We start from the raw sequence: 24839 nt of genomic DNA, 5'->3' as shown, positions 1-24839 counted from the left end.
GCCATCGCAACACAGAGAGCTTGTCACACAGGCTCGGGGCCAGCTCTGCCCTGCCACCTGCCGCTGTCTTTGGTGGGCATCCCACAGTACCAGACTCTCCCGGGCTGCACCTTCACTAATGGCCTCTCTTGGCCTATGGCTGGGGACGCTGACTCTGCCACATTGTGGGAAGGCTCAGCGTCTCTCTAGGACCCTTTTAATCCCGCAGCTTTCATGCTGCCAAAGGCAGCATCTTGTGGTGGACTTACACATTTACCAGGCTCAGCCACCAGCTTGTGGTGCAGCCTTGGCCCCCTCTGGCCCACAGCGTCTGTGTGCTGACCCTGAGGAAATACATCTCAGGTTTTTCCTCAGCGACTCAGGTACCTTGTTACACAGCTGGTTTTTGTCCCCCCGCTAAGCAGCACAGAAGGCTTCACAGATTGCGCAGATTCTTAATGGAAAATGTCACACGAACAGCCCAATAGTCTCTGCTTCTCTCTGAAGATTTACAAACCAGGCCCCGGTTGCCTGCATTTCTCCCAACATTCTTATCTTACGAGCTCCCACTTAACAGCCCATTAAGCTCTTAGAACACAATAGCTTTTCCAACCCCAAATGCTCTACAGTCACTCCCAAAACCGCATGGTTTGGTCTGTAGCAGTAGAAGCCAACCCCACTTAGGGGCCCATTTCTGTTCTAGTTTGCTTTCTGTTGCTGTGGTAAATACCGTGATCCAAAGTAACGTGTGTGTGTGTGTGTGTGTGTGTATGTGTATGTGTGTGTGTGTGTGGTTATGTGGCTTAAATTTTCAAATCTCTGTTCATCACTGAGGGAAGGGGGGGGGGCAGGAATTGAAGCAGGCCCATGGCAGAGTACTGTTAAAGGCTTGTGTGAACAGTATTATCTTCACCTACAGATGTGCACACAGCAGAGGACCTCCATTCAAATTTCTTGCATATATCATCTATGTATATGTATATAGCTTGGCTTATTATACTAGTTACTTCTCTGTTGGTATGATAGAGTACTATGACCAGGGAACTTAAAGAAGGAAGAGTTTATTTGCGCTCACGGTTCCAGAGGCTTAGATGCACAGCAAGGGGAAGGCATAGGGGCAGCATGCGGAGCAGCAAGCTGAGAGAAACCTCTTCAACCTGCAGAACCAGCAAATCGGGGGTGGGATGCAGCGACAAAGTCTCCAAACCCACCAGTGCTCAGTGAAATACTTCCTTCAGCAAGACTCCATCCCTAATGGTTCCATCACCTCCCCACACAGTGCCACTAACTAGGGACCCAGTGTTCAAGTACCCCGAGCCTTTGAGAGACATTCTCATGCAACCTCAACACTGACAAAGTAGAAGATTCCTTTCTTCCCCCCCCCCCTTCTTTTTTGTTAGTTAGTTGTTTTTTGTTTTTTTTTTTGAGACAGGGTTTCTCTGTAACTTTGGAGCTTATCTTGGAACTCGCTCTGCAGACCAGGCTGGCCTTGAACTCACAGAGATTCACCTGCCTCTGCCTCCCTGAGTGCTGGGATTAAAGGCTTGCGCCGCTACCACCTGGCTAATTATTGGAATTTTTAGATTTCATGTCTGATTTCTTCAACTAGCTGCTGTTCATTCAAGAATATGTTGTTTGTGGGGCAGGAGAGATGGCTCAGCGGGTAAGAGCACTGGCTGTTCATCCAGAGGCTCTGGATTCAATTCCCAGCACCCACATGGTAAACTCCAGTTACAAGGGATCCGAAGCCCTCTTCTGGCTTCCTCAGGGACCAGGAGCACATGTATTCCACAGACATACTTGTAGACAAAGCATCCATTTTTAAAAAGAGTGCATTGTTCTGTTTCCATGTGTCTGTATAGTTTCTGTGGCTTTTCTTGCCTTTGACTTCTATTTTCATGGCCCCGTGATCTCAGAAGATACAAGAGATTGTTATTTTAGTAACTAAAGACTTGGTTGTGGCTGTTAGGAACATAAGTGAAACCATTTAGCGTGACTGAGGATGATGTAGTGCCTGCAAGATGGGAGCCTGCCACCTGGCAGCTCCAAGTGGAGCGAGGCTGCAGGGTTAGCGCTGATAAACACAGCAGATAATGACCCAGCCAGGAGGCAGCTCAGATGTGAGCCAAGGCCAAGACAGTCTTTAATATCCTAATGAACTAATCCCCAAATGGCACTGATAGGTTAGTGCACCAGCCCCAAGATGTGAGCCCTGATAGCACGAAGCTACTGCTAGCCAGAGTGATGCAAATATTGGAACTTTAGAAGTAGCGCCCAGAAACGCACTGCCATGCTCCTGAGACATGGCATCCCGAACCCCTGCCCTGACACCCATCCGCACTTCCGTTACTGAGCTCACACAAGCCTATCAGCGCCGCAGCTCTCAAGGACCTTCTGGACCTCCACCAGTGTCATCCTCCTAGCCTATCACAGCTGAAGGACTTCACGGAGGATGTGGGTTGAGCCAGGTCCCAAAGCATTTACCCAGTAGGACCCTGCACCGGCCAACTGTTAGCTGCTTCGTGAGATGCCTGTTTAGCCTTTATAATAGCATGGCATTCTTAGAAATGTTTGTGTGAATAAAAAAATACTGAAAAGACAAATCCTATGGGGATATCCTAGTCAGTGAGCACCTGACAGCCCACTGTTTGTGTTCTCCACAGTTGCCTAGAACATGATCCATTTTAGAGACAGTTTCATGGGCTGCTGATGTTGGGGGAACCTGAGGAAAGGCCACCAAGAGGCCTGAATATGTCAAGTTATATGGAGCCTTCAGTCTCTGTCTTGGGGCCACCCAGGCAGGGTAGTAGTGAACAACCCCGAACTCCAATTTGTTTTTAAAGACAGAACACTATGAGTGGGACTAGCCTTGGCTGGTGGTCATGGGCAGGATACATAAGAAAGCAGGCTGAGTAAGCCATGGGGAGCAAGCCAGTAAGCAGCACTCCTCTGTGGTTTCTGTACCAGTTCCTGTTCCAGGTTCTTGTCCTTGGTCCCTGCCATGGCTTCCCTCAGTGTTGGACTTATATCTGTAAGGCAAAATAAACCTTTTCCTTCTCAACTTGCCTGGTCATGGTGTTTTATCACAGCCATAGAAATCCTACGTAAGCACTTACTTACACCTCCAGAACCATGGTGGAAGGAGAGAACTGACTCCCAAAAGTCACCTCCTGACCTCCACTCACATGCCATGGCAGACGCTCACCCCTGCCCCATGCATGTATGTGTACACATAAAATAAATAAAAGTAAAAAATGACAGTGGTTCCACCTTACATATTATCTGCTTTCTATTCACGTTTTCTGTAACCTTTCCCTGTTGTTCTCTCACTTAACTTTGAAAATGCCACCTTGTCCCCGTCTGCTGAAGAGATCCAAGTTTCGGCTTGCGTTAGTGCCACGGGTTTTGCCTTTTTGCTATTCTTATCATCAAGGTATAATATGGTGAACATAGGCTCAGAAGGAAGTGCGAGGACAATTTTCCTGGATTTCGAGAGGATAGACACAAGAAAGTGGGCAAGCTGAAGATCTTAGTGCCTGCTGAGAGGAGGGATCAGGATCAGAGGAAGAGCAAGGGTTGCGTTTTTTTGAATGAGGTCAGAAAGGCAGGCAGGCTGAGCAGCGGAGGTCTACCAGCATCTGTGTGTGTGTGAGCTGGAGGTGACTTCAGAGAGAGAAGTGAGAATATCCAGAATGTCAGAACAGTCTTAGGATTTTGGCCAACATCCAGCAATAAAAAGGAGAAAGAAGGAAGCGGAAGAGGAAGAGGAGAAGAAGAAGAAAACAAAAAAGTAGAGTTATGATTTGGGAGAACTTAAAAGCTCACAAAGCCAGCAAGGTTGACACTGAGGTTTGTGAGCAATTATCTCCGAGGGAGGGAGGGGCCTCTGGGGTGGGCACTTAAATACACATCTCATTAATGGGTTAATTCTCCTTAACATTATCCTCAAGTGCATCATGGTTCTCCAAGATTCTGGAACCAACAGCTTCCCAATGGGCATTTTCCTGTCCAGGTGATTGACAGCCCATTTTGATTCATATTTAACAGGGGAGTCAGTGGTGTGTATTTGTAAATCTTATGATGTCTCAGCCCAGCTAGAGTCAGAGGATAATTAGATCTCATTCTTCTGGTCAAAAATCATATAACAGACCATATTTAAGAGAATTAAAACATAATAAAGAATACATCTCTGAAATCGTCATAGTTTTCCAAGAGGAAATATTCTTCCCATAACAGGCTTCAACAAAACCCTGCTACCGCACCTTCCTCGGTTTCATGTCTTTTTTCAAATTCTAAGAATTTCCAGTTCTGGTGTGGTCGCCTCCCTTTCAAGTCTCATGTTGCCAGAAGCACGGGAGGCGGGGTCAAAAGCCGTTTATGTGGGCTGGGGCCGTCCTCGATGGCTTCCAAGTCTGCTAACTTCTGACTATCCACCTAACAGGCTAAAGTAGCATCCTAGGGCCTAAAGGGACATCCTGGGGCCAGGCAAGATGACAGCAACGGGGATGCAAGCGGTGAGCAGCTTGGAGTGACAAGACAGGTGAAGGAGGTGGCACAGACGCTAGATGTGGGTTCACTATGGTGTGGATAGTGAAATCTGTAAGTTCAATCTGAATAAGATGAGACTGTCTTCTGTTTAGAGAAAAACAGAGTGTGGGGAAAACAAAAGGACTGGGAAAAATTCTCTAGTGCTAGCGGTAGTGTTACTTGTGTTTTTAAGGCAAAAGCTCGGGCTCCAGCAGCCTTGACAGATTAGGCTGGGCCACCAACCCCGATATATGAATTACAGAGCTGAATAATGCTGGAAAACAGAAAGAAGAGGATTGGATGTGACTCCATTAGGAGGAGGAGCAGACGGAGTTCAGGACTCCAGATCTGTCATGAGGTTTAAGTTTAAATAGAAGACGGGAGGCACGTGCGATTAATCAGCCTGTTGGAAGAGAGGTGCTGCCCATCAACTCATCCTTGGCCTAAATCTGGTGCATTCTTGAGATATTTAATCTGTTAATCGCTAGGAGTGCATCTTCCCCTCATGGAGAGCTGTCCTTGTTGTATCTGATGTGTGTGGGGGTCTGTCCTGAAAGGTTTGGTCCTAGAACTTCAAGTGACTTCAGAGGAATTAAGGATACTAACTTATCTCTTAGCCTTTAGTACAAAATTACATATGCAAGGAAAAGGTAAACAGGTCAGGTTTTTATTTAGATCTTGCCCATTTGTGGACCAGCGGTGGTTTGAATGAGAATGGCCCCCATAGACTCATATATGTGGATGCTTTGTCCCAGTTGGTGGAACTGTTTGGGAAGGGTTAGGAGGTGTGGCCTTCTTGGAGGAGGTGTGTCACTGGGGTGGGTTTGGAGGTTTCAAAAGCCTGTCCATTCCCAGTTAGCCTCCTGTCTCTGCCTCTTGGTTGTTTTCTTAGCATGTAAGCTCTCAGCTGCTGTTCCAGCACCAAGCCTGCCAGCCTGCTGCCATGTTCCCAGACATGATGGTTCTAGTTTCACCCTCTGAAATTGTAAGCAACCCCCACCAAACATCTTGCTTTTTTGTAAGTTGCCTTGATGGTGGTGTCTCTGCACAGCAATAGAAAAGGAACTGAGACACTAAAAGTGACTAAGTAACTAAGGCCCAAGGGAGGAGTCAATGCTTTTCCCCAAAGCATCCTCTGATCATCTATTGAAATAGTCTCTGCTAATAGTATATTCTAACCTTTGTAAACCCATACAATGTATACCAGGAGAGTTATTGGTAGGGGGAAGCTGCGTTCTCGATTCTTCTTCCCTCCTGGCATAGCTTGAGTCATAGTGCACCGTAAAAGGAGCAAGTTGCTTTCTTTCCCTCCCCCTGCCCTCCGGTTTGACAGAGCATGCTAGATATTTTTGGTGGAACAAATATTGGAGAAAAAAGAGACATATTAGACCAGAACATGAGGAAATGATCTTTAAGGCCTCTTCCCACCTTAAGGACCTATTGTGATGCTTAGATTTTTCTGATCCATTGTGCACATGAAGCTTCTGGGTTGATTCTGAAATGGAGTCTGTGTTCTGCTCATCCACACTTAGTGGCAAGGACATGGTGACTTCCTCAGCACTCACTTTCTCAAGGACCCGAGTCCCCAGCTGTAATGGAGGGTTTTCTTCCTTTTAGTGCTGTGGTTTTCATGTCTTGGACTTTGAGATGCTACTGTTGGACACATACACATACACTTAGAAACCTTTCCCTGGCGAACCGGTCATTTTACCATTAGGAAATGTTTCTCTACCCATGTTTGATGTGTTGGAGCTTATGCCTGCTCTCTCATTATTCACTTTCTTTTGGTTTTCACTTCTCTCTTTGCCCTGATGTCTTGCTGTGGATGTTTTGAACATTTGCTGCTGTGATAAAGACCATGAATAAAAGCAACTCTGGGAGGAAACAGTTTATTTCATCCTACACTTCCAGGTCACAGACCATCACTGAGTGAAGTCAAGGCAGGAACTCAAGACAGGAACCTGGTGGCAGGAGCTGATGCAAAGGGCATGGAGGAGTGCTGCTTACTTGCTTGCTCCTTGTGGCTTCTTCAGCCTGCTTTCTTCTTTATTGTAGGACCACTACCCAGGAGATGCATCACCCAAACTGGGATGGGTCCTTCCACATCAATCATTAATCAAGACAATGCCCCACTGGCTTGTCTACAGGCCAGTACTGTGGAAGCATTTCTCAGTTGTAGTTCCCCCTTCCCGGAAAACTCTAGATTCTAGCCTGTGTTGAGTTGACAGAAAAGCCAACCTGGACACCCATCTTACTTTATTTATAGTGCTCTTGAATGTATGTTGTTGTATAGTTCTCTTAATGACGTGTGTGTGTGTTTATAATAAATGTAATACTATAACAATGGTATTTATTTAATGTGGCCACATCATGAAGAGGAACAAAGAGACTCACTGGCCCCCTCTACCCCAAGTTTCAGGGTCTTAATATGAGACTTGGGCTGAAATAAAGAGCAAGAGATACACATGGCTGTCATACACATCTCTGTCAAGGTGTGGTCCTGCACAGCATCATTGTCTGGGGATGCAGCCTCTCCTGTAAGGTGACCTGACAAGTTGTCAGCTCTATGTGAAACCTCCTTGCGGGAAACATGCTGCCCTTCCAACAGGCAACAGAGTCCCAGACTTTCCCATCTCTGAGCACGAGCTTCTTGGGAAATTCCAATTCCTGGGTGCGCATTGCGTCAGTGATATAATAGTTCAAGAGAAGGGTGTGAGTGTCTCTTTAGCATATCTTCTCTCCTGCCAGGACTATTACATCTCTCCACACTTTGTCTTCGCACCTCATTCTTGAGGTGAGACATGCATCTCCCTAAAGCACAATCATAAGCAGAGCACAAGTAAGAAACACAGGTTAGAAGACGTTTAGCTAGTGTCGGGCAGCCCACATGTAAGAACCATTTCTCCATAACCTCTTGGCCTTACACTTTTGGAAGGGTTGTCACAAGGGACTCCATTTTGTTGTTTGCTTTGAGACGGTCTCACTATGAAACCCAGGCCCATCTCAAACTTACCGTCTTCCTACTTTAGCTTCTCAAATTCTGGTGTTTAGGCATGTGCTACTATCATGCTCGGCATGACTCCACTTTTATTTTGATAATTTACTCCTCGTCCCTGAACAATATTCTCTGATGGCATTGATGGGTAACCATCTGGTGGTTTGATTTCAGTTCTTTCTTATCACTGATGTTCTTTCCAGAGAATGATCCAAAATAGCTGTACTTTTAGTTTTGAATGAGTGAGTTTGCGAAGCATGAAGCAAACAGAAATAAAATGAAAAAAAAAAAAAAACCCAGCAAGTTACAGATAGATCGCAAAACATCATCAAATCAGATGTTTACAGCACCCATCAGAAATGACCGGGGAAGCCCCATGCGGCAGCCAGCTCAAGTTTGCAATTAATTGGCTTGCAGGTGTGACACAGCGTTCCTCCAGATAGGGCATCCACGTGAAAGAGCACATAGCAAGCAGCAGATCGATGGCATCTTCCACTTGGGCACTTACAACATCTGGCAGAAATGATTGGAAAAGCAATGTGGAAACCATGATCCTGGTTAAGGGATATGGTGGCTTGAATGAAAATGGCCCCCAAGGCTCATATGCTTGAATACTGGACCTCCGGTTGGTGGAATTGTTTGGAAAGGATTCGAGGGTGGCCTTGTTGGAGGAGATGTGTCGTTCAGGATGGGCTTTGAGGTTTCAAAAGCCCACACATTCCCAGTTAGCTCTCTCTGCCTTGTTTTATTTTAGAACATAACCTCTCAGCTCCTGCTCCAGCACCCGCTAGTCTGCCAGCTGCCAGGCCCCCAACGTGATGGTCTTGAACTTTAACCCTCTGTAAGCCCCCCAAATAAATGCTTTATTCAGTCAACTGCCTTGGCCATGGTGTCTCATCACAGCAACCCTTTAAGATGGTGGTTGGTGCCAGGGAGTGGGGGTGTTGCTGTGGCAGATCTGATGATGCTGTTTTTGGGGGGCGTCTGGAAGACTTTGGAACATTGGGCTAGAAATACAGTTAAGTACTATAGACAGCGCCTAATGGGCCGTTCTAGTAAGACTTCGGAAGTACTGAGAGCTATGTGGACTGTGGAGGCCCAGCTGAAGAGGTTTCAGATGGCGACAATATTTGCAACTGCACTAGAGACCATTTTTGTGATAGTTTGGCCAACAATATGGCTGCTTTCTGCCCTTGTCCTAAAGTGAAGGGTATTGGATCAATGTCCTTGGTCGAGGGAAGTTCGAGAAAGTCTAATATTGACCCTGCCACATGGTTTTCCATAATTCCTCTTATGCAGGTCTATAATAAAAAAGAGCAAGGGGTGTGGGGAAACAAATACAAAATATAGAGTTTAAAGAGAAAAAAAAAAACACCAGGAAATTTTATATTGGAACCAAGGCTTATGCTGAAAGAGGCAAAAAGAATGGAGAGAGGCCTGATCCAAAGTGAAAAGAAGGAGGTGTGGCCTCAAGGCAAGACCCCACCCAGCTAAGCTTCCAAATTAAAAAAGAAAGGCCTGAGGAATTTTCTGCCCCTAAAAAGCAACAACAATAACAAACAAACAAACAAACAAACAAAAAATAGGAAAATTTCAGCCAGGCGGTGGTGGTGCACATCTTTAATCCCAACACTTGGGAGGAAGAGGGAGACAGATCTTTGTGAGTTTGAGGCCAGCCTCATCTATAGCATGAGTTCCAGGACAGGCTCCAAAAGCTACACAGAGAAACCCTGTCTCACAAAACGAAAAACAAACAACAACAACAACAACAAAAATGGAAAATTCCTGCAAAAATAATTCAAGGTTCATGGTTCTATCCCAAGCAGGCAGCCAACCCTTGCAGCTTCATCCTCATGGTTCTGGCATCCACATAGTTCTAGCGTCATGAAGGATACACAAGTGAAAGGGTTGTGGAATCTTCCTCTGTGGTTAAGGAAAGCTTCTGAGGCCAGGCAATGTGTGGCAGGGCAGAGCCGATTCGCAGTCCCTATGCGGCCATTGTGTGAAAGTGAAACCTGGGCTTCGCTGGAGACCTGAAGATATTGGAGATGCTAGGTCTGCTAAATCTGTCGAGAAGAGATGCAGACAGAGAGTGGAGCCAGCCCACGGGAGACAAGTGTGTAGCAGGCAGCAGAGTTGGAAGGGTGGAGCCATCTAAGCCCTTTGACATCAGACATAAAGCTGTGGGCTCTGGAGTTTTGTCTGATGGTGTTTTCCCTGTCTTTGGTCCAGTATGTTCCCACTATGTTTCCATTCCTTCCTATTTAGAATGGTAATATATATTCTGTGACTTTGTATGCTGGAAGTATGTAATTTGCTTTTTTTTTCCCTCTGGGGAATTACAATTGAGAGACTAGATTTCCTTGTGTCTCAGAAGAGACTTTGGACTTTTAAACTGCAATACGATGGGAACTTTTGAAGTTAACTAAATACATTTTGCATTATGATATGGCCATGAGCCTATGGAAGCCAGGGGTGGGATGTGGTGGCTCATATATCTGAATAGCTGGTTCTCACTTGGCAGAACTATTTGAGAAGGATTAGAGGTGTGCCCTTGTTTGAAGAAGTGTGTCTAGGGGTGAGCTTTGAGGTTCCAACAACTTGTGTGATTCTCAGTGCTCTCTCTCCCTCCTTTTTCTTTCTGCCTTCTACTTGCAGATCAAAATGTAATCTCCCAGCTGTTCCTGTGGCCATGCCTTTGCTCTGCCATCATGGACTCAAACCTGAAACTGTAAGCCCAACACTTTCTTTTTTAAGTTACCTTGGCCATGTTGTATTATTTCAGCAGTAGACAAGAAACTTAGACAAGAGAATTCCAGGAAGAACAGAGTTGTCTCGTTACGGCCGAGTTCTTGGCTTCTTGTTGGCATCTTCTCCAGACAGAAACATTGGACTTAAGCCACAAACTCCACCAGCCCCTGTGACCTGAGGACAACTCCCATCCTGGGAGCAGCTCTAGACCCACACCAGTAACTCCACCCATCCTGGAGACCCACCTGTGCCACCAAGGCCACAAGTCTTACACCTGCTTTCTTCTCCAGGTAGGGAAACTCCCCACATCATATAATAATCAGAACTCTAAATATTCAGAGCACACAAAGGCTGTGAAAAGGTGCAGGAAAGAAAGAACAAGTATCACACAAAGGGAGATCCATCAGAATAAGAGCCAGTTCTTCAATGGAGACGGAAGGACAAAAAGATTGGACTGGTGTTCTTTGAACTATGAAAGATCTCAGATACCAGCCCAGGCTACTATGCTCACCAAAACTATGAGTCATAATCAAAAGAGAAAGGAAACATTCTCTTTACAAAAACAGATTAAAGGGATGTATAGTTATTAAGGGCATCATACAGAGGACACTGGAAGGGATAGTTAGGTCCGGAGAGAAGGTCAAACATAACCCAAGAAAGGAATAAATAAACACTCCAGATCACCAAATTAAAAACATCTGGTAGAACATCACAAAACAAAATAACAAGAATTAATATATACTGCTCAATAGTAACTCTTAATATTAATAGTCTCAGCTCTTCAATGAAGAGACATAGGTAACAGATTTGATCAGAAAACATGATTTTTTTTTTTTTGCTGCTAAAACAAAATGTTTCTGGTGGAACATCACTTTAGGGTATTCCAAGCAAATGGAACTAAGAAACAGCCAGGCATAGCTACTCTACTTTTTGATAAAATAAACTTCAAACCAAACCTAATGAGAAGAGATGGGGGTGCATCTTATAGTCAGTAAAGGAAAAAAAAATCCACCAAACAAGCTATTACAATCTTAAACATATATACTCCAAATTTAGGAGCACCCAGTTTCATAAAAAAGCACGTTTACGTTTAATCCCACAGGTCAACGCCAGCACAGTGATAGTGGTGATTTTGGTATCCTATTCTCATGAATAAACAGGTTATCTAGAAAAATTTAAAACAGAGGAATGGTGGAGTTAAAGGACCATAAATCTGGAGTTAATAGATGTCTATGGAATGTTCCACCCAAGCCCTGATGAGTGTACATTCTTTTTCAGCAGCCAGTGAGACTTTCTCCAGATATAGATCACATATTTGGACACAAATAAGTCTCAATAAATACAGAGAGACTGGTTCAGATCCAGCATTCCATCTGGCCATGTGAATTAAAGCTGGGTCTCGCCAACGAAAGAAAAGACAGAGCACACAACTTTATGAAAACTAAACAACACACTACTGTACAAACCGGGTGCGGGAGTAAACCAAGAAGGAAAAAATTTAAATTCCTAGAATTGAGTGAAAATGAAAACAACAAATCAAAACCTAGGATCACAGTGAAGGCAGCCCTAAGTGGAACATGTGCACTTCTAACTGCCTACATCAGGAAACGTGAGAGACCCCACATTACTAGCTTAATAATGCTCACAAAGGCCTCAGGAAAGCTAGAACACTGAACACCCCAAAAACGCCGACAGGAAGAGATATCAATCAGGGCTGAAATTAATAAAATAAAAACAAACAAACAAATACAAAGACTCAGTGAAACAAAACATTGATTTGTCCTTAAGTTTGTTGTTGTTGTTGTTTTCGTCAACTTAACACAAGCTAGAGTTATCTGGGAAGAAGAACTTCAGCTGAGAAACCGCCTCCATCAGATTGCCTGCAGGCAGGTCTGTCGGGTGAAGTTTTCGTTGAGTATGACCAATGTGATTCTTAAAACAAGCCGTAAGAAGCAAGCCGGGAAGCAGCTTCCTCAGGCCTCTGCCTGCCTGAGTTCCTGACCTGACTTCCTTCAGTGATGGAACATAACCAGAGTCATGAAGCAAGAGATGCTTTTGGTCGTGGTGTTTTACCACAATTTAAGAACCGTGTCTTAGGGTAAGGATGTAGTTCTTTGAAAAGATGAACTGTATTGACAAACTTTTAGCTCAATTGCCCTGGCTAGATGTCTCTTGTCCTGCACAAAACTTAACTCCAAATGGATCCAGGATCTCAACAGAAGACTGGTACCCTGGCTCAGATACAGGAGAAAGTGGGGGGTACACCTGAACTCCTTGGCACAGGCAGGGCTTTCTGAACAGATGCTGATGGCACAGGTATATAGGACCAACATATATGGGACCTCATGAAATGACAAAGGTCCTGTCCCACAAGGGGCCCTGTCACTCAAGTAAAGAGGAAGCCTGCAGAATTGGAAAAAGTCTTTGTCAAATATAAGTATAGAGGGTTAATATTCAGAATATATAAAGAACTAAAATTTAATAATCAAGAAAACAATCTAGTTTCAAAAGGAGGGATGGAACTACACAGAGATGGAACTACACTGAGAGTCCTCAAAGCCGAAGCACTAATGGCTGAGAACATTTTTAGAAACGGTCAACATCCTTAGCCATCAGGGAAACGCAGATTAAAACCATTTTCAGATTTCATCTTACGCCAGTCGAACGACTAGGGTTAAAATCAAAGACAAACGGTGTCATGCGTGTGGAGGAGGGGGACTCTACTCACTTCGGTCACTGCTGGCAGGAGTGCAAACTGGCCGGCCACGGTGGAAATCAGTGTGGAAGTTCATTTTTAAGAAGCTGAAAATCCCACGGGGGAGGGTATAGAAGCGGAGAGGGGAGAGAGGGAGGGGAGCGGGAAGAAAATGTATAGCTCAATTAAAACAATAAAAAAGCTGGAAAATAGAGCTATCACATGATCCAGCTTTTAGGGATGTGCACTAAGACTCTAAATCCTACTGTGGAGAAACGTGTCCGTCCATGTTCACCGCTGCTGCCATCACAATAACCAGGAAACAGAGACAGCCTAGATGCCTAGCCCCTGATAAGCAGATAATGGAAACATGGAATGCTTACACAATGGAGTATTACTCAGCTATTAAGAAAATTTATGAAATGTACAGGCGTGGTGCTTTGAATGAGACTAGTTCCCAGAGGTGCATATATTTGAATACTTGGTCCCTGGTTGTTGTTCTTATTGCATTGAGAAAGGTTATCACTTTGTTCTTGAGGTCGTTAGGGTCAAACTCTGGATCCTGGAAGTTATGAAAACTGAGGGCTTGAGGCCACCAGCCCTAGGTAGGCCAATCAAAGAAACAAATCGTCATGCGGATCATCGTTTTATAGCAGGAGGAGATTCACCTGATAAGATCACCTTAAAGTAAGGAAGAGGCTCACTGGGACCTCCCCGGTCATTCTTCAGGTTCCTAATGTGAGGTTTGGGTTTAAATATTGGGAAGAAAGTATCCATAACTGTTCATCCTTGGCCCATCATTGTCTAGGCTGCAGTCTCTCCAGCAAGGTGGTCGGAACTGTGACATTTCTTCCTGCTAGACAAATCCTTCTCTGGCTGGCACCAAGTTCAGTCTTTCCCTTTCCCCAGCATGCTGGTGTGTGTGGATGGGGGGGTGCACATTTCAATTTTTTTAGAACATTATTTCAGTAGTTGGAGAGATAAAGAAAAGATCATGTGTTACTTTCCAGTGTCTTTGCTCCTTCCAGAAGAGTTAAGCAGGCTGGCCTGGAACTCCCTCCATTAGCTGATGGTTGGCTTCATACTTACAGCAATCCTCCTGTGTCAGCTTCTTGAGTGCTGAGGTTACAGGCATTAGTCACCACAGTCAACTTTTTTTTTTTTTTAACATTTAAAAGCAAAGTTCTCAATCCAGCCCTTCCTAGTATTTCCGTAGTCACCCAGCACTACTGGAGGGGTGGGTGTAGTCAAATGGGGAGGAAAGAGCCTACCTGGACTATGCTCTGTTATTAGGCTGCAGGTCAATAATTCTGAACCTATGCAGTCCAGAGATATAGGACATCGCGACTTTGGCTCAATTGCAGTGTCGCAGCGTCTCCCCAGGACCTACAGCTGAGGGAGACATGCTCACTATTGCTTTATCCGAAAAATCGAACACTAGTGAAATCTGTTCTCCCTCCCAGAAGCCACCCTGGAGGGAACTTACACTGAGATTCTAGCCTCCACCAGCTACCAAATTGCCTAACACCCTGGGTTCATCACTCCCTGGTCAAGCTTTGGACGCCAAGAGAAAAAAAAAACCCACAAGGAGGAGTCCAATGGATAGATGCTCTTGTGAGCCTAACAGGGGGTTCTGGAGGACCCTAACTCAGACATTTTAAAAGCTCTAGCCCTCTCTGGTTCCCTGCCTTGGGCTTGTAATGCCAATAACTCTTACTTCTCCCTCATGGCTCTATCTAGGGATCAGCCAAGCCCCCCCCCCCCCCACTTGGTTGTATTGCTAATGGTGCCACTGATATAATCTTAAATGTTCCCTAGATAGTCAGATAGATACACTGGAGGGGTACCACGACTGCCGCACCCAGTGACTCCGACCTGCAGAGAAAGAAGCCATATTTGGTCATTGCTCCAATTTCTTAAATGGTAATTTATGACTTTAACTCTTCAGAGGTGGGAATAATGAGACAAGAGACAGAGACGGAACAGAAAGCTTAGGGCTGGGACCTTGATCCTATCTGCGGGACAGAAGTGCTAGGAATGTTTGGGGCTCTGATCCCAAGACTGGTCCCTAAGTGAGTTTAGGCTTGTCTTCAGTGCAGGAAGGAAAGATGATGAGACCAGGAGTTAGAAGCTGGTTGGGAAGAGCAGGGACCCCCAAAGCAGCAAAGCCAAGATGTCAGAAGAGTCTGCATCTGTTACCCCTCTAGATGAGTACCTCTGAAAACCCTCCGTATGGATGAAATGGAGAGGCGGCACCCAAACTCCTGATTGGAAAATTGGTCTGAACAGCTCATCCGCCTCCCATACTTCACCCCAGTTTTGCCAAAAATCCTCTTTAAATGCCTCGGTGTAACATTTCAAGCCTGTTTCCTGGAACCCCTCTTGCTATCTCACTGTTTCTTTTAAGCTATTACTATAGAATGAACTTCTCTCTAGAATTCATCCTTTGTGGTCTGTTCATTTCACACTCAAAAACTCCCTACAAAGCATATAGGTGCACGCCTTTACTCCCAACGCTGAAGAGGCAGAGGAAGGAGGATCCCTGTGAGTTCAAGACAATTCTGATCTCTACAAAGAGTTCTAGACTAGCCGTGGCTAATATGGGGTATTTGAAGAGAAAACTCCTTTGATGCCTGAATAAGTCAAATGGGTCTTTATTTTGCCTCCAATTGGGCTGTCCCAAGCAGAGTAGGGGGAAGCAGCCTTGACCTCCAGTCTGTTGAGTTTTTAAAAGCAAGGACCACAACTGTGCTGTATATGGAAAGACAGCTCGGGACATCTATAGCAAGCAAGCGTTGTTTACAGAAGCAGAGGGACAGCAGTCAGGCTGTTCTCATAACCATGAGGCAAGGGCCACATTGTATAGAAATTTATGGTTGTCCAGAGACTACTTTACCTTAAGAATTTATGGCAAATTTATGGCTGATCTAAGTGACCAGAGACCAGTTTTACCCAAGGTAGTTTTAGTACTTAACGTATTCTTAGGAATTCTCTCATGAAATGGCATAACTATAGTTCAGTAGACCACTACATGGCTACACAGGGAGCCCCTGTATTTTTTTTAAGATACCCTGATATTTCCATATCAGCAGAAACCATGAATTTAGGAATTTTCCTGCTATCTTCCATGAAAATGTATTTAGCTTTTTCTTAGTGTTTTATTTAATCCCATGTAGAATAATATCCATAACCTCTCCTGCTTAATAGGACATCATGATTCTTTTTGTAAATAAATGTATTTATTTATCTGCTTTACATTCCAGCCACAGTTTCCCCTCTCTCCTCTACTTCCAGTCCTTCCCCCGCCCCGTACTCCCCCATCTACTCTTCCTCTGATTCTATTCAGTAAAGGGCAGGCCTCCCATGGGTATCAACAAAACACAGCACACCAAGTAGCAGTAAGACTAAGCATCTCCCCTTGTATTAAGGCTGGGCAAGGTGAGCCCATATGAGGAGTAGGGTCCCAAAAGCCAGTAGAAGAGTCAGAGACAGCCCCTGTTCCCACTGTTAGGAGTCCCACAAGAAGACCAAGCTACACAACTGTCACATATATGTAGAGGGCCTAGATCAGTCCCATGCAACCTCCCTGGTTGTTTATCCCAATTTTTTTTTTTTTTAAAATGAGGTACAGAATTCTCAACAGAATTCTCAACAGAAGAATCTCAAATGGCCGAGAAACATCCTTAGCCATCAGGCAATTGCAAATCAAAAGGACCCTGAGATTCCATCTTACACTCGTCAGAATAAAAACACAAAGACAGCTCATGCTGGAGAGGATGTGGAGCAAGGGAAGCCCTCTTCCACTGTGCAAATGTGTTTGTCCTTCATGATTCTAACTGGGTTCTCCACTCTCCCTTTGCCTCAGCTGAGTGAGCCTTCCTGGACGTTGGCATGCAGAACACAATCACTGCTGTGCCTAGAACTGCATGGGCAATAGTGCTCAATAACTAGCTACTGAAGTAATGAGTTAGCAAGTTAACACTGAATTTGTTACCTTACCAACCCAAATGTAGTCTATAATGATAGATTTGGGAAATATATAAAAGTAGAGGAAAAATCCCATATAGTTCAATACTTAGATTGCACTTAATATGTCTTTTTAGTTCTTTCACCATTCATGGTAAATTTTTGATTGACTTTTATATGGTTATATTTATAAAATTTAACAGAGAATCTGGCCTTTCTGTAGGCGTATACTTTCCTGCCCTGTTATATTTGTTTCTATACATTGCCCCTTATTGAAAAGGCGTTCAGTCTATTTGAGATACTTGAGTTCTTGCACCTGCTGAGAGCTCACAGAATGAGTGAAAACTGAGTCTGGGGGACTTGCTTCCTAGTGCCGATGGCTGGAAACAGGACTGGGTCTAACACTGAGAGGCAGCCAGACCCTGTGCCGATCTGTCCATGCCTTTGTAATCCGCCTGACAGAGATGAAGATATTCTGTCTTCAATTTGCTGACATACAATGTCCTACCTAGTCTCCTCCGAGAAGCTGGACTGCCCCAGGAATCTCTTGCTGAGAAAAGACAAAGCCTAGAGCCTGAGCCAGCCAAGGGGAGACTTTCCCTCTGGGAAGAGATTTACAACTGTTCCACCTCTTTTACAGGAGAGGCAACAATTGTTCAATGGTGGATGGGATCAAACCTTGACCAGGACTATGCAGAAATGTGTAACTCTGGCCCTCTACCTGAGCCTTAACCTCACTTCAGGATTCCTAAGACGGACTTGGAGCAGGGAGACTCTGTTCCTCTTCCCAGAGTGGTCACATTGAGTCAATTCCCCCTTTCTCTTTTTCACTATTAATTTGACTATTTTAATTTGCTTGTCAAGGATGACTGGATTAACCTTATTAACCTTGTTTGTTGGGTCATAGGCTGAGACCCTAAGTCAGGTAACAGTCTTTGTGTTTGTGCCTTTGTCTCTCCTTACTGGAAGAGAGTGTGTTTGAAGGTTTGGTCACAGAAGTGGCCTCCCTCTAGACCAAAAGAGATCCATCCCATTCACAGGGATGTACATCCAACGGTGTTATTTCCGTGGAGAGAATATTAAGCAAGCCCCAACCCAGGAACTGGTCTGTGCATGTTCTTCCTTTCCTCCCATTTGCCAGAGGCTTGGACTCCAGGCCAGCCCAACCCTCTACCCTCCCAAGATTCAGGATCCTCTGACTAGGAGGTGGCAAAAGGGATGGATGGCATATATAGGTTTCACTAAAATCAGTGTTACCAAGGAAACTGAATTCCTTTGAGGGTTCCTAGTCTCACTAATAAAATAATATAGAAACAAACTCAGAAGAAAATTCAAGGACAATTTCATCCGAGTTTAAGAGAAAAACATAATACAGGTTAATTGAAAAATCCCAGCAGCCTCTGGGAGGAGGGGTGGAGGGAAAAAAATCGTGCCTTTTGAATTAGTCATGGAATAGATATAGATAGCATATTAGGAAAGATAGAAATAGATAGCATATTAGGAAAGGAATAAAAGCACCCCCAGCAATAGAAGCAGGCTAGAGAGAGAAAAAAGGGCCCACAAAGCATGTGCCATGCAGTCTGTATGGTCTTACATAGACCTTCTACTCATCTCAAAGAGAGTACGAGACCGTTTATTCTGGAGTCATTATGAGTGGTCACGGCCTGAGAACCCCAAACATCCCGTGTTCCAACATGGAAGCAGTTTTCACAGTGTTTTTATAGTTCTAAAAGATACATAAAGTCGTAAATCAAGGCAAGTTTAAAATACATTGGTGGGTACACCAGAGAGGCAGAGGCATTAGGATGGGGGAAGCTTTTCTATAGGCCCATGATGCGATCTGATGACATTCTTAGCTCTTGGATTGATTGATGGAAGCTAGTTTTCTGTTAAGTTAGAAGCCTCTAAGAGATTTTTATTTATTATCATGAGGTGTTAGTTCAGATACAGAGAAGGACAGGGAATGGCTGTTCCGGAAGGCTAGAACTAGCCCGGGATAAAGCGATTAGCTTGAACCTATAAAACTCCAGTCTCTCCACAGTATTGAAACTCTAATCAGCCCATCAGTCTCTGAAGAAACAGACTCCTCCCAGACTCCTCTGCACACTGGCTTCTTTCCCACACTAGAGGATAATAGCTGTTCTGGTGTGTGATGGGGGAAGAGGGGACCCTGTACACCCAAGAGAAAGAACAACAGGACAGGCTTGTCTAAGTCCTGGTGAGTCTACATGCAGGCTGGTCAGTATTCCTGTGTGGATGTCTGGCCTGCAGCCCTCTTCCCTTCTCTCCCTTCTCATTTTAGCCATTACTGCCTAGCAGCTTAAAGCATTGGCACAGAATGTATGTAGCCATAGGTAGAAGAAAAAGAAGTCAAAAACGCATAAAGGATCTCGAGTTTAGGGCTAATAATCCAATAGAAGCTGGTTCGATAAATTGCATCCTTGTAAAAGTAGCCTTGAGTCCTGTTTCTTGGGCTGGGAAGTATGCACCATTCAGTTACTAATTCCCTATCAGATCAAGAGTTTAAAAGGCGCTTGTAGTGATTGATGTGATATTACCGCATACTCTCTGCTGCAACAGGGTCATTGTCAAATGGTTCCCTTCCCTGTTTTACACACACACACACACACACACACACACACACAGAGAGAGAGAGAGAGACAGAGAGAGAGAGACAGAGACAGAGACAGAGAGAGAGAGCGCAAAGGGAGAGGGGCTTCTGCTTCAACCAGTTCCTCCATGAAATCTGGGCTGTTGGGATCTTATCCTTCCTTTAAACCTGGTTTTCATCATGTGATCTATTCACTGGTCTCTGAAATTATAGGTGGGAGTCTCAGGGATATCCTGTGACACCATGGCCAAGGCTTGTTTGTTTTTGTTTGTTTGTTTTGTGTCTTCAACAAAGAACTGAACAGACACAGAGTGGTAACAGTGAAAAGATGGAATTACTATAAGTGAGCATGCAATACCTGCCAAAGACAAGGAGTGGTTCCAGCAAGCCCTGGTCTCCAGCTCCTAGGGTTTTTCTTTACAGGAGGGAAAAGAAGTCCCTGGAAGGAATGGATCTAGTTTTGACTGCCTGTGTTTTGTTTATTGGAGGAGAGCTGGTCCACTTTTGAGTGGTCTTGGTTGCTGGGCCCCTGAGCTGGTTTTCTTAGAGCTCGCGGTCATGCGTGTCTGACCCTATCTTTCTGCCTTGCGAGGAAAGCACTGTTAACTCCCTTCTTGTTCTCACCACAGTTCACATTCTGCATTTTGTGTGTCCTCCATTAAGCTGTAATGTCAGTGAGGGTAGGGACCTTGCCTTTTCTGTTAATTGTCCATCTGGTGCTTAGCACAATGCCTTCCTAGAGCATGATTATGCTCAGTAAATATTGTTTGCATGAAAGAATGGATAATGGACATGCATACTGAAGCAATAGAGTACCAGTTAGCTTGGTAGATGGATGTCCAAAGTTGAAACCCAAGTATGAAACCTTGGCTAGTAGCAGAACCTCTCCATGACACTGCTTCCCTGTCTGTGAAATGAAGCAATGCTCATCCCTTAGGATTGTTGCCTCAACAAATGACAAGCCTCAAGAGGAGTAGACACGTGTCATCAACCCACAGTGACTATTGTTACAACCACAGTGTTCTACTGTTGGCCAATCGTACCGTGCTAATGACTATTATTTTACATGCATCTTGATATATTTTATGACTGTTTCAGTAGATGCAACTGCCAGAAGGTGGATTGTTTGGGATTATTTTTGTGTATTGTCTTAGAGAGATACACTTTTATGTTTTTCCCAATGAAGAGAGCTGAGGAGCCAACACCCCTGCGAGGCTCCAGATCAGCAGAAATCAGACACTCAGTGTTTAGTCAGTGACGGTAAGCCCTTACTCAAATAAAAAAATGCCTCGGTGGCAACTTGTCACAGCTCATAGGGGCCCACCTTGTCCCTTGGGGGCTTACTTGGAAATGTAGATCACACAGCCAGGACTGGATTGTGGGAGTCTAGGGCATCTTCTTTGCTTGAGATTCCAAACCAATGCGAGGAGTCAAGTCATCAGTGCAGTGGCTTCCCAGATCTGTCTTCCACCCCGATGTGACAGCTAGATGTGATGTCTTGGTTTGTGGACTGCTGTTGCCATAGTTTTAACTAGAACTGCAGCTTTTTTTTTTTTTTTTTTTTTTTGGCTCTAACAGACAGGGTCCTGCTGTGTAGCCCAGGCTGGCTTCAAACTCACTGAAAAGTTTCTGGTTTGAGATTCAGGAGGGACACAAGGACGGATTATCCTTTTGGATAAGAGATTATTAGAAGAGCAACGAACACCGTGAACAGGCAGGCATCGGTGTGGCAGGGGCTGTGATGAGCGCTTAGGACCACACACAAGACAGAGTGTGGGTCCCTTTTTCTATGTCTCCGAGGAAGGGGGGCATCTCATGCCGTGAATCTCACAAGTAGTCAGCACAGGCCTGCAACCAAGCAATCCCTAATTCCTGAGGGAAGGAGGAAAATCTAGGGAAGGAATGTGACCCTGAGGATGTGGGGGGAAAGACGCACCTCTAATTAATTAATTTAGTTACTTATACAGGTGGGAGGTATGCCTCCAGCAGTCCTCCTGATGGCCCAGAGTCTCGCAGCCTGAGCCTATAAACTTCCTTGCGGAAGTGAGACTGTAAGCGTGGCATCTGCCATTCTGATGGGATCCAGGTACCTAGCGAGTCTGATGGGGACTTAGAGACTTACAGACAGGCTTGTCATTTCCTGTACAGGGGCTGCTCAGGCCCTGAGCAACACCCGCTACGTAGCCGGGGTTGCTCCTACCTCTGCACCGTGAGTACTGAGGTTACAGGTAAGAACCACCACAGCAGCTGGCCTAGGGCTTCTCCTGCAATGGAGAACCCGCCCAGCCTGGGCCTCTCCAGCAGTAGCATTGACCTCCCATTCTACACAGTGGTCCCAACGCTGCTTACAAATTCCTTATAAATTCGGGGAGCTATTTCTGCAGAAGCTGTTCCTTCATCCTAAGGAAAGACAGGGAAACTATGAGAACGTAGGGAGGAAAAGGGGGTCCCTACTCCAGTCTGGTGGAAGCCTCCTGCCACCTGAAAATCCTAACACAATTGGCATTTGCTGTGAAGGCTGCTGACGTAGGAGCAACACAGGCCTGACAAGATGGCTGCCGTGCTTGAGAGGCCTGAGTTTGATCTCCAGAATCTGCATGATGGAAAGAGAGAACCAGCTCCCAAACCTGTCCTCTGTCACGTGTGCCCACACACATATACAAATCAATAAACAGGGTTTCAGTTTAATTACTAAAAAATTAATGAATTAGTTGAAATAGGGTTCATGTATCTCAGACTGGTCTTAAACTTGCTCTATGGCTGAGGATGAACGTAAATGTCTAATGTTCTTGTCCCCACGGGACTGTTGGAATTATAGGAGTGCACCTTCCTGAGCAGTTGATGCAGCGCTGGGAACAAAGCCCAGGGCTTTGTGTGTGCTCGGTGAATGTTCTACACTGCACTATATTCCCAGCCCCAAAGCAAATATAAAACATAAGCAACAGAGAGTTGACAAAAATATATTTATAATCTGCTTTATCTGTAGCGGAAGGTTTTGATTTTTCTAGAGATTTTTTTGTGTGTGTTATCTATAGTTTCACACAGGTGTAGGGGTCATCCACCCCCCACCCAGGGGGCTTTCAGTTATTCACACTATTTTTTGGTCTTTGTTGTTGATTTTTTTCTTTTCTTTTTTTCTTTTTTTTTCTGGTTTTTCAAGACAGGGTTTCTTAGTGTAGCACTGGCTGTCTTGGAACTCTCTGTACACCAGATTGGTCTCTGCCTCCCAAGTGCTAGGATTAAAGGTGTGTACCACCACTGCCCAACGACCTTTGATCTTAGTTATTGTTAATTTTTTTCTTTCTTTCTTTCTTTTTTTTTTTTTTTTTTTGGTTTTTCGAGACAGGGTTTCTCTGTGGCTTTGGAGCCTGTCCTGGAACTAGCTCTGTAGACCAGGCTGGTCTCGAACTCACAGAGATCCGCCTGCCTCTGCCTCCTGAGTGCAGTTTTTTTCTTTTTCTTTTCTTATTTATTTATTATGTGCAGTTTTCTGCCTGCACCCATCCCTGCAGATCAGAAGAGCACCAGATCTTATTGTAGATGGTTTTAAGCCACCATGTGGTTGCTGGGAATTGAACTCAGGGCCTCTAGTAAGACCAGTTAGGGCTCTTAACCTCTGAGTCATTTCTATAGCTCCCTATTGTTAGTTTTAAATGCTAACTTGCTACCACCTAGAATTACCTGTGAGCCCAAATGAGGGATCATCTAGATCAGGTTGGCCTGTGGACGTGTCTGTAAGGAATTGTCTTGATTATTAGCAGCTATGGAAAGACCCAGTCCACTGTGGGTGGTACCATCCCCCAGGCAGGACAAAGCCAGAAGAGAGCAGGCAAGCAGGCAGCATGGATGTGTTTCATTTGTCTTTGCTCTTGACTGTGGACCTGATGTGACTGTGCTTTTCCACAACCTTCTCCTCAATACTGGGCTCTAACTTGTAAACACTCTCTTTGCTAGGTTGTTTATTGTCAAGATATTATATCACAGACACAGAAGTGAAACCAGAACTGTCTTACTATGCAGATGAGATCCTGTACTGCTCTTTTTACTTTAATATAAAAGTTGTATGGAGATACAAGTTATATATCAACAAATCATGGAGAAAAGTATACAGTTCCGTGCTTTTTAGGATTCAGAGCTCAGCAACTGTCACGAATAACTTTAGGACATTCTCATTAGTAGTCACCTCCATTTCTCCCCGACACTCTCAGACCTAAGCAACCACTAATTTATTTTGGGTCTCTATCAATTTGTCCAGTCTGAAAATTTCATATGAAAAGAGCAGTATAGTACATCTGTAATTGGCTTCGTTCATTTAGCTTGATGTTTTTACTGCCCCATGCTTCTTTTATCATTTCCATTTACAAATAATATCACATTATATGACTAGATCAGTTTTACTTACCTGCTGATCCTCTCATGGTTGCCTGGACTGCTTCTCCTCTCTGTCTTGAACAGTGCCAGCATGAATATTCATGTGCAGGTTGCAGTGGACGTTTTCATCTGGTATCTACCTAGGAGTGAAATTAACACATCATGTGGCTACACTGTGTTTAACATTTCAGGGAGCCACCAGCCTGTTTTCCAAAGTGGTTACACAGCTTTTCGTGTCCGCCTGCAGTTTTTCCACAAGCTTGTCAACTTCCCCATCTGTCCTTCTGATGATCAGCATCCCAGGGAGTGCGAATGGATGTTTCCTTATGGTCTGCATTTGCATTTCTCTGAGGGCCAACCCGGACAGATTTCTGAATCTAACATTTAGAGCCCGCATTTTGCCTCACCTTGGAGCTTTTGTGTTTAGATTTGCGGTAGGGTTTCCATGCGTATCTCCCCCTTGCGGATCTTGGAAAATCACACGAGTAAATAGTGCATCATTGCTATTCTAGCAGAAGGGGTGGAACCTGGACAGAAAGAAATTCAGGGGAAGAAACATTTAGTATGCACGTGGCTTATGGAAAAAAGAAAAGTGGTTCTATAGATTGATTTCAGTTGACTTTAGAGCCTCCTTTACATGTATTAAAAACTTAGAACTAAGTCAGAAAACAACCTTCTCATAGAACCTTTGGTTAATCTTTAAATGCCAGTGACTCACCCACAGAAACAAAAAGTTAAGGTGCCTTTTCTGACATGAGAATGATGTCTGTGATCTGTAAATCTCACTGTGGATGTGAGCTGGTGGCCTGAAGAGATGTGAAGGATGCATGAGGGGCCGAGGATGCAGTTTAGAAGGTAGAGTGCTCGCCTGTCACACAGGAAGCACTGGGCTCAGTCTCCAGCACATGCCATTTGAGCATGGGAATTCATGATGCTGGTCTTCA

The 24839-nt window shown here is 44.6% G+C and overlaps 1 protein-coding gene across 1 annotated transcript in view; it reads left to right on the top strand.

The window, feature by feature from the left end:
* The window catches only part of Stk35 (serine/threonine kinase 35), a 108800-nt gene extending 98583 nt beyond the window's left edge, over positions 1-10217 (top strand). The window contains exon 4 of the mRNA XM_050133529.1: positions 10160-10217. The gene's annotated coding sequence lies outside the window, so the exon portion shown is untranslated. The remainder of the gene's footprint in view (positions 1-10159) is intronic.
* The last annotated feature ends 14622 nt before the right edge of the window (positions 10218-24839 follow it).

This window comes from Alexandromys fortis, unplaced genomic scaffold (assembly GCF_014885135.2).
Source record: "Alexandromys fortis isolate MF-2015 unplaced genomic scaffold, M_Fortis_MF-2015_v1.1 scaffold_6, whole genome shotgun sequence".
In the NCBI taxonomy this organism is placed as follows: domain Eukaryota; kingdom Metazoa; phylum Chordata; class Mammalia; order Rodentia; family Cricetidae; genus Alexandromys; species Alexandromys fortis.
This window is presented reverse-complemented; position numbering and strand designations above follow the sequence as displayed.